This window comes from Mytilus californianus, unplaced genomic scaffold, assembly GCF_021869535.1.
Source record: "Mytilus californianus isolate M0D057914Y unplaced genomic scaffold, xbMytCali1.0.p SCAF_2, whole genome shotgun sequence".
Taxonomy (NCBI): domain Eukaryota; kingdom Metazoa; phylum Mollusca; class Bivalvia; order Mytilida; family Mytilidae; genus Mytilus; species Mytilus californianus.
This window is the reverse complement of record NW_026262668.1, coordinates 92,069,726-92,081,855: the sequence shown is the minus strand read 5'-3', so window position 1 is coordinate 92,081,855 and position 12,130 is coordinate 92,069,726. Positions and strand designations below refer to the sequence as shown.

The 12,130-nt window shown below is 33.5% G+C and overlaps 1 long non-coding RNA gene across 1 annotated transcript in view; it reads left to right on the top strand.

Moving 5' to 3' along the window:
- LOC127728496 (uncharacterized) overlaps positions 1 to 3,892 on the top strand; it is a 90,690-nt gene extending 86,798 nt beyond the window's left edge. The window contains exon 5 of the long non-coding RNA XR_007994144.1: positions 3,227 to 3,892. This is a non-coding gene — a long non-coding RNA (uncharacterized LOC127728496). The remainder of the gene's footprint in view (positions 1 to 3,226) is intronic.
- The last annotated feature ends 8,238 nt before the right edge of the window (positions 3,893 to 12,130 follow it).

Sequence of the window (12,130 nt, the reverse complement as noted above, 5' to 3'; positions counted from 1 at the left end):
ACTGAGAAACACGAACCCAACAAAATACCGGGGGTGACTTCAGGTGCTCAGGAAGAGTAAGCAAATCCTGCTCCAAATGTGGCACCCGTAGTCTTGTTCATGTAAGTACAGCCCCAGTGATAAGTCTAATTTCGGTTGGTCATATTCGAGGAAAAAAGGACGGGATTGTGGTTACGACAGTTGGAACATGTCCGTCGTCATCTGTAAAACAGATATTTCATAACGGTCTACCAACTCGTGAAGGCGTCCATAAAATTTTCGAAGGGATGATTTCAACTTCACCACTTGGAGCTCTTCGTTCAATAGCTTCCTTGTAAGCAGTAATCCTCTCTCTATCAAGGAAATCATGTTATGAATGCAACAAAACAACATATCAATTTAAAATGTATGAATTTCAATAGTAAACAGTCGTCTACAAGTCGATATCAGCGTTTAAACTGAAATGTGTTTTTCTTCTCTTTATCTATTCTTCTGTGTACTATCTTTCACTTAGTTAGTGCGTGGACGTACGCTAAATAAATTTAATAGTTATACCTGGTTAGTAGTTGTCTTTTGTCATTTCATTAGTATAATCATATCATCAATGGACAAGCAACCCTAGTGTATGACAACCTATAACTTACTGTTCTGTATTGTTCTTTAGTCTTGTTAGGACCATTGTTTGAGTCTGGATAAGTTCCATGACCGTATATTTATGTTTAACTTTTCTTAAGTCATTTGTCAAACTTGCTTTTATTCTTCTGTGAATTTGATTAGTCTGTGGTAGATGCAGAAATATATCCTATCTGTCAAATGAGAAAATATCCATTTGTTTTGAAAGCAATTCAAGGAATTGCATACAAATAGCGTTTGTTGGAAAGTCAAGTTTGACTGCTAAGAAATGGAAATATTTTGATTTCAATCTAACAGACGAATTATATGTTACAAAGATTTAACCAAAAACTTATCAAAAAATAAAATGATTAATGCATATAGGATTTTTTGCGTAATGATTGTTTGTCTTTTCTTTCTGTTTCAGTCTTCATGTTCTCTTTTTCTTGATCTTCCTTTTTTCTTTTGTTCTATTTCTTTTTTCTGATTAACCATTATTGTAGTGTATTGAATCATAGTTTTGCAGCTTGCAAATTAAATGCTGCAAAAAATATAACATAGTTCACGAGATTATTCAACAATCTAACACAGGCTCACATGCGCACATACACATACACAAACACCCTCTCCAACAAAAATGTTACCGCAAAGAAAACAGAGGGAAAAGGAAAAACATCACATCAAGTAAAGTAAAAAAAAAATGAAAAGAAGCCTATTCTAAATGAGAAGAATCCTTTTATCACTTACACATGTTTCAAATATAATAAAGACTTCGTCTTAATATTTTTCTGCCAATAAGTGTTTTATAAATATCCAATGAATAAGTAGGAGAAGTAGTCTACATTGTAAATGGATGAAACCAAAAGAATCTAGGCGGAAGACCACGGAGGAGTAGGGTGTTGGTGGTAAATGTGTTCTGTTAAACAGTCCAGGAGGAGCACGGATTAGTCGGTTGTTGGCAGTTAATGTAATCTTGTGTACTGTCTAGGAGGAGAAGGGTGTTGGTGGTTAATGTGTTCTGTTATACAGTCCAGGAGGAGCACGGATAAGTCGGCGGTTGTTGGCAGTTAATGTAATCTGGTGTACTGTCTAGGAGGAGAAGGGTGTTGGTGGTAAATGTGTTCTGTTATACAGTCCAGGAGGAGCACGGATTAGTCGGTTGTTGGCAGTTAATGTAATCTGGTGTACTGTCTAGGAGGAGTAGGGTGTTGGTGGTAAATGTGTTCTGTTATTCAGTCCAAGAGGAGCACGGATTAGTCGGTGTTTGGCAGTTAATGTAATCTGGTGTACTGTCTAGGAGGAGTAGGGTGTTGGTGGTAAATGTGTTCTGTTATACAGTCCAGGAGGAGCACGGATTAGTCGGTTGTTGGCAGTTAATGTAATCTGGTGTACTGTCTAGGAGGAGAGGGGTGTTGGTGGTAAATGTGTTCTATTATACAGTCCAGGAGTAGCACGGATTAGTCGGTTGTTGGCAGTTAATGTAATCTGGTGTACTGTCTAGGAGGAGAAGGGTGTTGGTGGTAAATGTGTTCTGTTATACAGTCCAGGAGGAGCACGGATTAGTCAGTTGTTGGCAGTTAATGTAATCTGGTGTACTGTCTAGGAGAAGTAGGGTATTGGTGGTAAATGTGTTCTGTTATACAGTCCAGGAGGAGCACGGATTAGTCGGTTGTTGGCAGTTAATGTAATCTTGTGTACTGTCTAGAAGTAGGGTGTTGGTGGTAAATGTGTTCTGTTATACAGTCCAGGAGGAGCACGGATTAGTCGGTTGTTGGCAGTAAATGTAATCTGGTGTACTGGAGGAGTCGGGTGTTAGTGGTTAATTTGGTCTGTTGTGCTGTCCAGTATATTTGAAGATTCCTGTTTTCCTGTTTATGTATTACATAATTTTGAGAAAAAAATCTTCGACCAAATCACTAGAGCACATAAAACACTATAACAACACATCAATTTACTTGTATGTATTTCAAATAGTGAACAGTGGTCGACAAGTGGATAACTTGTTATTTTGAACCACGAGTACTGAAAATATCTATACTTTCTACAACCAACAAACTGGTGTGCCTACAACCACTTTTAATGCTTTAGTTTCCATTCCTGTTGGGTTTTATAAATATAATTAACTTGTTACCCTTCATTACAGCTTGCTTTGTGATAAATACAGTAGCCATAATTTTCTGTTTCATTTTATTTCCATTTTAGTCTGATTTATAAGAAAGGATTCAGATCAGTATAACACAGACGTATCTTTATTCGATTTTATTAGCAGTTAAAGGTTTTCTGTTCTAACATTTATGACTTTAGTATGATTTAATGAGATCCACTACTTGAATTCCCATTGTACAAACATACATGTGATTTAATTGTCATCAGACTTTAGCATCTCTTGCTTTAGATAATGAAATAAATCTGATTTAAAATTTAATTGGTTATTTCCTCCATAACTTCGATATTTAAAATCAGTAATGTATGGTTTCCTTTACTTTACTTGGAATAAAATTCTCAGCAATATTGGCTTTTCCATTCACATTGAAAAATACATATGAGAAAAAAAGAGCATGAACCGGAAGCTGTAAAACGTTTTACAGGATATTACATATTTAAATATCGTAATTGTTTGTTTTTCTTCTTCTAGGCAAAATGAATAGTTGGTATGCAGGAACATTTTTTGCAATTGCGATGACCGTGTTCATATCACTTATTGCCAATGTTGTCTCGTTTGAAGCAAAGGCTCAAGGTTTTCAACCATTCAACATGGACCGTGCTCAGTTTCAAAAATGGAATGATCGCTATCAGAAAAGATTCGGATTTGGATACCCTGCATCGTATGACGGATTTAACACTGACAGTCGACAACTAATGAGCTTAGGTCAACTTCTACATCGTATACCAAAAGAAAAAAGAATGGGACGATATTCGGCAAACAGCCCATTTGCATTTGATCCATACAGCAATACATACCAAAACTGGAGAGAAGTTTTCAGCGGAATGAAAAGATTCAAACCAAAGGAAAACTAACTCTTTAACATTACAAAAGTCGTGGTTGTGTAACTTTCTTTAAATAAATGTCAGGTTTTTAAAGTTATTTATCATCAACAAATGTATCTATAAAAATTCATTCTAAAATGAAATCATATGTTATTCAATATTGTACTAGTTTCAGGAATGTTTAGATTTTTTAATATGCATTCGAACAGCTTGTCAGTATTAAGGACCTTAAATAGACAACGTTTTACGAAGTATGTGTGATTAAAATATGTAAGCCTCCGATATTTTCTCTAAATAAAATTTCTCTGATTTTTTTCTGATTTTTCTCTATAAATATGGTAAAGACATCATGGCGATATATATAAAAAAAAGTGCACCAAAAAGATAGACAATACAATGATAAAAAACCAGAACCATAAAATTCACCGTGCAAAGGTTTTTGCATACATTTATTTGTATATGTATGTGTGCGTAAATGTTTCGGAAGGGTAAACAGTTGCCTTTACACAAATGCATGAAATGTAAACGTTGAGATACTCACAGTAACGTTTGATAAAAAAGAGAAACGACAACATTAAAGAAGAGATATTTGAAAACTATCATAAGTCATCTGTGATATTGATACTTCGTAACGATCAACTAAATCGTGATGGCTACCATAAAACTTTTAACGTCAAGTAGAAAGCATTATTTTGGTAGCCTCTTACAGGATCACTTTAACAATAACAAATTATTCTGACTTTAAATGTCTTGAGAGGCTTATTTACAGACTACTTCTTTTTTAGATTATAAAGGTATTGAATATGGTTTCTTAAATCATTGCTTATTGCCAACAGACTTGCGTAAACCCAGAAGCTAAAAATGAAAATTTATTGAGACTGAACAACATGTCATATATCCTGAATTTGTTGATGCAAGGATGGAATAAAAAATAGATTTGGTTCAATTCAAGCATTCTTTATTACCCCAGTAAATCTAATAAAAAGATTCATGGTTGCTCAAGTGTTAAATCTTGTCTTTCTTTTTAAGTCATACAATAAGCATAATATTCTGTGATTAATCCACGAAAGGAATAACGACAGTGACAAAGGTAAAATACAACCACTTTACGGTACGAAATGGCGATAACGTATGATAATCGGGACAAATGAAAATAGTATAATCGGAAATAAACAAGAACAGAAACACTTCTGGTTCATATTGAAGCTTATAGAATAAAAGGAATTACTAGATGATTGATATCACCAAAAGAACTGGTATTGTGTACAATGTTCGAATAAGGAAGCGGTCATCCCTTCTGTCAATGATATGTTTTAACACAAATGATCTTTAAATGCAGTTGGTAACTCAGAAATTATAAGGGTTAAAACTGGGATTCCTTTCTATTTATAGGCGTCATAAAACAAAAAAATGGGCGATTTTACGACAGATTTATTCACTTTATTCGGTTTGAATTAATTCTGCTCAAAAGCAAAATACTTGAACTCGAAAATCCATTTGAGAACTTCAGAATCAACCAAGATTTCTTACTGGCATACGTTCTATATAATAGATAATACTCAGTATAAAGTGCAGTTTACTCATGATTTATACAAAATGTATAGAAATAAGGAACTTAGTATAAGAGTTTGTATCTGGCGCATTCAAGTTAACAATTTTATATTAAATTGTACTCAAATTCTTTCCTTCCATAAATACAATAAATTTCGTAGGTAAAATGTTGTCCGTTTAAAATTCAAAAGAAAAATTGGCCCTTTTCTTCATTTGGATACTCCCCTTTTAAGATTCAAAACTATCCACTTAAACTAAGTATTGTAGAATCCTTTCCATTCTCGGTCGTCAAATTTCTATTCATAGAAGTTTCCATGGCATGCCAGCGTCCCTGCGATGACACTTTGGAAGTTGGTGTTTACATGCAAATAATGAACTGTTCCGTTACCAAGATCAATATTGAGAACATTTACAATATACTTCCATAGATACACAGATTGAGTTGTTCGTGCATGACATTTTGATTATATGTAAATATACAGTTCCATATTTTTGTGAAACACTCAAAGTAATGCAATAAATTGTAAACATCAACAGAAATGATCGATACCTAAGACAACAACAAAGAAACAACACGAGATAAGAAGAAACTATCTAAGAAGATGCATAAAAAGTAATAATGAAAAATTAACAGGTGAAATGCCCACAAATATCACCTAACCCGCCACATTCTTTATGTGCCTGTCCCAAGTCAGGAGCCTGCAGTTCAGTGGTTGTCGTTGGTTGATGTCTGTCATTTTTGTTTTTCGTAAACTGTTTTGTTATAAATTAGGCCGTTAGTTTTCTCAATTGAATTGTTTCATATTTTTTCATGTCGGGGCCTTTTATAGCCGACCACATGGTATGGGTTTTTCTCATTGTTGAAGGCCGTACGGTTGCCTATAATTGCTTACATCCACTTCATTTGAACTTTGGTGGATAGTTGTCTCATTGACAATCATACCACTTCTCCTTATCTTTATAACGTTAGTTAAGGTAGATAGGGTGTCTTCCTCCATCTTGGATTTTGTAATACCTGAAAACAATCGGTCTAGATCTTTAATAGAATATGCAAATTTTGAGAGTAGTAGGTAATTCATGTGTAAGAATTTTCATTTCAATATAGAAAATGACATGTTTTATCATATTTATGGTTGTATTTTACAAAAAACAGAAAACTTTTGTTTGATTCAATTTTTTCCAACTTTGCCACATAAGGGGAGGCAACTCAAATGTAAGGGCAGATAATTCAGATAAAGGTACTTTTACAATAGAATGTGTTAGGAATTTACCTATTTTATTATGTAGCAAGAAAACGAGTCCGGTGACCCCATTTTTTCTTTTTCTTATCTGAAAGCATAATATTAAAGCTATCTTCTCATATTTTATCTCAAAATTCTATGGTGTAGTTTTCGTTTTATGGCAGAAAATTGGGTTTTCCATGCATAATCTATACAAAATCTGTTAATTTTGAACAACCTGTAGCGTGAAAATAAGCCCCGTGACCCATTCCTTTTATAATTTTTTTTTAAAAAGCTTGATATAAACTACATTTTGGCAAATTATTAAAAAATTCTATGGATTATAATTTAGACACCCCATCTACCTTAACGATAGCATACATCTACTGTCAGTCTGTCAGTAACAGAACTGTCTAGCTTTCATTTCCTAACAAAGTTACATGAAAAACTACTAGCCTTATTTAATTAAAAATCTGAAATAAGCCGGCAAACAGTGTGTAGTATGTCGTAGAAACAAGAGAACTTCTTCAGAGGACACAAGGAGTTTAAAAAACTTCATAAATACCAAAACAAACTATAAAAGCTAGTAGAATTCATATAAAAGTGAATGTTGTCCTTTTAAGTCATCGATATTACGGCAATTTCTCTTGTCAATCTTTCTACTACAATTGATGACAAACGGGACGGTATTCCTGTTTTTTTGGGTTTTTTTGGTGGAGATGTCCCGTTGGCCCCTTTTGGATTGTATCTATATCTAATTCAACCCTCATGTCGTTTTGATTAAAAAGACTTTTGGTGGATTGATAAAGTTAAAATGTTAAATAAAAAAAGTAATAACAAAAGAAAAAGAATTAACGAAAATACCAAACTCCAAGATAAAGTTAAAAAGTGGGGAAGTCCATAAAACCTGACAAAATCAAACGTTTAACTTAGACTTTATCAACAAACGGAACAAATGTCTAACTTAGAATTAGCTTATTACTTTTTGTATTCAACATTTTAACTTTATCAATCCATATTCCTGACTTGGTATAGGCATTTCCCGCAGCAAACGGTGGTTCAACTTGTATGACAGTTGTTTATAGTAGTAGTGACTGTACCGTTATATTGACAGAACTGGGTGAATTACCCAAACAGACATAGTTGGTTAATGTGTCAATAATAGGGATCCAACAGCCAAAACTGTGTAAACATACATCACAGATATACAACACAACTGACTTAAAAAAAATCAATCAAACATACAAATAAAAATGAGTAAGACGCCAACAAAAAGAAAGTGTTTCTTTCGTTATTCCACCAATTGAGATTAAAAAAGGACTGAGATAAAAATAGGGTTAATCCTGCCAAATGTTCACGTGCATGTCCCTAGCCAGAAACCTCGCCAGTGGTTGTCTTTTGTCATATCCCGATGATTTATTTTTTATCTTTTAGGAATGTGATCTTTGATGGTATCTATTAAATTTATCCATAATTTGTTGCTGATTGAAAACTTGACATTTTGTATTGACATCTGTCTATAGTTGTATGCCATATGTTCTGTTTTGTAGAGTTTTGTTTGTCTTTTGGTCGTTTTTCGTGTTTTGCCATGACATTGTGAGTTCGTTGACGACTTCTGAGTTTAACTATCCTTTTGGTATTTTCCGTATCTCTTTGGCATCTTCTTCACTCGTGGTCATCTTCTGACTGGCAGTAAAACCCCCCTAAATTCCCCCGACCTTCATCCCGGACGGCCTCTATTACAGGACCTACTTGTTGTATTTATTAGTAATTTGTTCCCGTCCTGAACATGCATGAAATATTTGTCACTGGACATTAAGCAACCAACAATCAATAATCAATCATCTTTGTCATCTAGATGTCTTTAAGTGTTTGTGTCATTGGGTTGCTGTTTCATTGACGAATATCCTCCATCTTCTTTTATTCAAAGTAAATGCAATGTTAACTTGGTTAATTCAATGATGATAAAATCATCATAAAAAAAGGGATGACAAAGTGTGGGATTAATTGCAGTTCAAATGGGCATTGAAACGCTCAACCGAATATAAATAGATAAACCACATGAAATGATAAGGAAAAAAGGCAATGTTTAAGTCGATTAAAGTCCTTTAAAAAATCATAAAAGCTCCCTTTTATTATAACACTGTAAAGAGTAAAAATTCATTTTTTTTTAGAATAATTTAAGTTGTTCTGTGTTAGTTTTTGCTCACATACATGGACATGATTTTTGGTGTCATTTCATGCATCATTAAGATCAATTCAGCGACATATGTAAGATCTGGCAATGCCGTGTTTCTAGTATAGCCTTATAACAAATAGACAATCACAACTACGTTGTTCCATCCCATGTGGCACATTTTTTTATAAACAGAATATTTCTGGCTTATATTGATTACATATCTTTAATTATCAGTCCTTCAACGTTTGTATTAGATTTGGGATTTTCTAATTGTTTGGCCTCTAGCATCACTGAAGAGATATTACTTGTCGAAATGTGAATTTGGTGCAGTTAAATTGGTATCGTTACATTGTAATGTTATTGTTTAAAATAATATAACAAAACTGTATATCGGGAATTTTTCGCGTGTGTCAAATTTTCGTTATTTTCGCAGTAGAAGTTTTGCCGCGAAAACCCAACGCGAACATTTCACTTTTTATTTAAATGCATTGAAATCATTTGATTGTTTTAGTTGTATAGACGTTTTTTTCGTTATTCCACCAATTGAGATTAAAAAAGGACTGAGATAAAAATAGGGTTAATCCTGCCAAATGTTCACGTGCATGTAAATACGATAATGTGCTAAAAGGGCAAATATTGATAAAACATGTAATACGAAGAAATGTTGTATGCATATAAAACTAATTGGACTGCATCTGAATATCGGAAAAAAAATTATATGTGTAGCATTTAAATATTTAAGAGATGGAGTCAATTAAAAATTGTGAAATTGATCTATAAATTATAGAATGTATTAAAAAGCGGCGTAAACTATGCATTTTTCAATTCAAATTGTGATTTCTCAAAAATACTGAATTTTGCTTAAAAATTATATGTTTTTGCTGTTAACATTTCTATTTTAAGGATATGAAAATATTGAGTGGTCACCTGATTTGTTTTTGTTTATTTTTTTCTCAGTAAAAATCATTTGGAAATTTGACAATATATTCGAATTAGGCTTTTGGGGAGTGTTAGCAGATTTTCACATAATATTAAACGTCAGCAAATATGTTTAACTCCGCCACATTATGTGTGTGCCAGTCCTAAGTCAGGAATTCAGTATTTGTCGTTTGTTGATGCATATTTACGAATACGAATACGAAAGTTTTATTTTGATTCGGTTCACATATAACGATACAAACATAAGCTCTTAAGAGCTTTTTACCGAATATAAGGTAACACAAACACAACATTAAAACACACAACATGCAGACATGATATATAACAGCACAGTCATATTGAAATACATGCAAAGCACTTTTAAAATACAAATCTAAAGCCGAAGCTGAAGCACAACTAAAATTAAGCACAAATAAAATATAGCACACATGCAAAAATTTAAGGCATAATAACATGTTAGAGCAACTTCTAAAATATGAAAAAAAGCTTATCTACAAGCAGAACAACAACATTTTGAACCATTCCAAGACTGTATAAGGCTCTTAAATTGAGAAAAACTGTTTTCAGTCCTGAAATGGTCAGGTAGGCTGTTCCACAGAGTAGCAGCTGCAAATTTAAAAAAATATTTATTTTTCTTTTATTATTTTGTACATAAATCGGGCCGTTAGATTTCTCGTATGAATTGTTTTACCTTTGTCTTTTCGGGGCCTATTATAGCTGACTATGCGGTATTGGTTTTGCTCATTGTTAAGGCCGTATGTTGACCTTTAGTTGTTAACTTCTATGTCATTTGGTCTCTGGTGGAGAGATGTCTCATTGGCAATCATACAATTTTTTGTAGCCTTAATACCAAAATGTAAGACACAATTCAAAAATATGAATACTGGTGTCCGACTTACTATAATATCGTATGGACATCTGAACAATGCTATTTGATAGATTTATAATAATTTTTGGTTTTCAAATTCAAAGGGCCAAAAAGTGACCTTCTCATACCTTCTCCTTTCATCAAAAACCAAAATATTGCTCAATTACATATACTTTGCCTAAAGTAGTCCTGTTGATTGATCGACAGGAGCACCAGGAACAAATCTGAAACTGAACACCCTGAGGATAATTATGACTAGTATTTTCCATGGGGGCAGTGATTTCAGATTTCATGGGAGAATTAATTTTAATGTTAACAGACGGTCGACGACGAAGGACGAAGGGACGTCTAGTGATTACAATAGCTCACAATAACCCTTCTAGTCAAGTGAGCTAAACAAAAATCAATCCGTATCATTCCATCTTTTTTTCATTGTGTAACCCCCTGCATAGTTGTTCATTGTAAAGGGTACACAAATGTTTAACGGGACTTAATTTTACAGTAGGCGTACACAATTAATGTTTAGCACACATTGGAGGTCTAAATGTGGAGTTATATAAATTGAAATATGCCAAACGGGTTGATGTAAAATTATCTATATAATCGTAGTGACATGAAATTGGTCACAAAAGAAAATATGTCGATTTCAAGCTTCCCTTAATAAGAAGAAGTGTCACAATTTTGTGGTTATGGTTGTGTTGCTCTCTTTATATACTAGTACTTATCTGTACTAAATTACTTGTGATGCGATACTGTCTGAGAGTTAACGTTTACTGAAATTCTTTATCTCTTAGCAAAATATATCTAAATGTAACGTCCAAATAACAAGTTTAGGAAATTGCTTGCATTAATAAATCTGTGTCTGAACCCAAACTTCAGCAAAATTGCGTGTAGGAAGTGGTCATTCGGAATAATGAACAACTTAATTGTTTCTCGATGAATTACAACTATATACTTGAGTAAATCAGAGGAACGCAATTTGAAAACCAAATGAAATTATCATTCCAGTTTAAGTAATTACTTTCCCATTAATATTTTATGTGTTTAGTTCATTGGAACTATTTTTGATAATGTACTATATTTACGAAGAGGTAACTAACGTTAAATCATGTGTCGAATGCTTTTATTGCTAGTGGCGGGGTTGTTTGATTATCTTGTTTGTGGAACAGTAATGTTGCGAGGTTTTTACGCGTAAAGAACAAGTCTATGGGCTGTGTGTACCGTAAGACCTGTACGGAATTTGTGTTTAAGAATCATATAGACAGGGCAAGCGTATGCTGCTTTGCATGCATCTCCCGTCATATATGAATCCAAATTCGATAACAAAATGTCACGGTAGGAAATAGTACACAATTTTGAATAACAGACAAATACATATAAAATCATATGTATCTGTAACAGATTAGACGAGTTTTCTTGTTGATTAAAATCTAAGACCTCAAATTCATGTCTTTAATGACGTAAGGCACGGACACATCGTATTTGTCAACGTGAGTAGCGTCGATTTAAGTTCTTCATTCGGATAACCTTGCTTTGGGGGGGGGGGGGGGGGGGGGGGGTATGCGTTACAAGCATTCGCCTGCCTGTTAAAAAATGCTTTTTTTAACCTTTGTCCATTTTATCATTTTACAACAGTGTAATTAGATGGTTTCACGATACTCACATATGTATAATACATTGAACCTATCTGAATCAAAGTAATGCAAATCCACATTTCCATGTATTTCTTTGCTTTAATGTTTGAATGACTACTTGCATAGTAGTTCAATTACTGGAAGATGTTAAAATATCTAC